The sequence below is a fragment of the Aplysia californica genome, unplaced genomic scaffold (assembly GCF_000002075.1).
Source record: "Aplysia californica isolate F4 #8 unplaced genomic scaffold, AplCal3.0 scaffold00092, whole genome shotgun sequence".
Lineage (NCBI taxonomy): Eukaryota > Metazoa > Mollusca > Gastropoda > Aplysiida > Aplysiidae > Aplysia > Aplysia californica.
The window spans coordinates 1,592,027-1,593,808 of record NW_004797362.1 but is presented as its reverse complement, the minus strand read 5'-3'; positions in this window follow the sequence as shown (position 1 = coordinate 1,593,808).

Sequence of the window (1,782 nt, the reverse complement as noted above, 5' to 3'; positions counted from 1 at the left end):
TATATATGTGTGTGTGTGTAGGTGTGTGTGTGTATGTCTGTGTATGTGTGTGTGTATGTGTGTGTGTGTGTGTGTGTGTGTGTTTATGTTTGTTTAGTCGTGTAATTGTAGACGTTTTACGACTCCACCGACAAATTGTTGATCTTTAAGGAGGCGGGCTGCTTTGTCCATGTCTGTCATTGGCAATCTCCACTGAGAGGGAATTAACATTCCAGCAAATAGACGTCCCTGCAGAGAGACACAGTTATTCGATAAGATAATCCTCCCCTTACGGGATTCAAACTCACGTCTTCAGCGTACGACTGCGAGAGGAATCAATGCCCCACCACAGCAGAAGTCAGTATTTACGTCTGTGTTGATTTTAATCACAAGTTCTGCTCTTTTTGAAACATACATTGCATTTTTAAAGTGTATTACCATCCTATGAGGCAAGCACAATATTACCATTGGGGAGTATAACTATTATCTTAAGTCATTCTCTCACACTCTTCCCTTCGCCCCCAGCTTTCATCCCTCTCTTTCACCCATTCCTTCCTTCACCACTCTGACTCTTCCTTCACCCCCTCGTTCCTTCACCCCTCTTCCCCACCTCTTTCATTCCTTCACCCGCTTTCTTACTTTACCATTCTCCTTCACCCATCTTCTCGATCCGTCTCCTTTACTACTCTCCTTCTTTGTTCTTCTTCATCCCCTTCTTCCATCCAACCACCTCCTTCCTTCACCCTTTTTCTTTCTCCTGTCTACTTCACCCCTCTCCTTCTATCTTCTCTTTCACCCCCCCCCCTTTTTTATCCACTGCCTCCTTCCTTTCACCTACCTCCACCTCTTCCCTTCACCCTTTTCCTCCACCCTCTCGTTCCTTCACACCTTCCTTCCTTTACTCCTCTTTCTTTCACCCCTTCCTTCCTTTACCCCCGTCCTTTTTCACCCTCCTCCTTCCCTCGTACTTCTCCTTCTTTCTCCCCACTCCTTTACTCCTCCCCTACCCCACCCCTCTCTTTCCTTCATTCTTCCACAACTTTTACCCATCTACTTCGCACCCTCTTCCCCCCATCCCTCTCCTTCACTTTCTTCTTCCTTTGCCCCGCTCCCCGACCCCCCCCCCCTTGAGCCTTTTGTCAATACATGTATGTACTTCAGGAAAAACAGAAAAGACAATTGTGACTACACTACATTCAGATTTGAACTCCAGTCCTCAACAAATTGTGCCAGAGCGACTACAGCTGTAATATGTACGTATTTTGTAATAAATTCTCGTATGAATAACATTATACATAATGTTTTAGAAATAAAATCATAAAATCTCATAGGAGAATTTTCAACTTACAGCCACTCCTTCCTATACTGACACCACCCTCCGCCAGCTCTTCCAATAATGATCATATTATCATCTACATAAGGGCTCCTACGGTGTCAACTTGAAGCAAGTCTAGACCACAAAACCACATGTATGCGGATGTATTTGTCTAATGTAATTTGCGTACTCGCTGAAAATTACAGGTTGGGCAATGATTTGGGGAATTTCGAAACAAGACAATGTACCACCTTCTCAGGTAGTATAGAATGCGAGGGAACGACTGGCATAAAAATAAATGTATAATAAGACAGACTTAACTCTGAATAACAAAGTGAATAATGTGAATGAAACATGTGGCTTACTTGTGTAGGCGGAAGGGATGGTGTACAGCTAATGATATATTATCGTAAAAAAACAGACAATAACCAATAATGACGCAGTAGATAGAGGGGGGGGGGTAGAAAGAGAGAAAGAGAGAGAGTGTG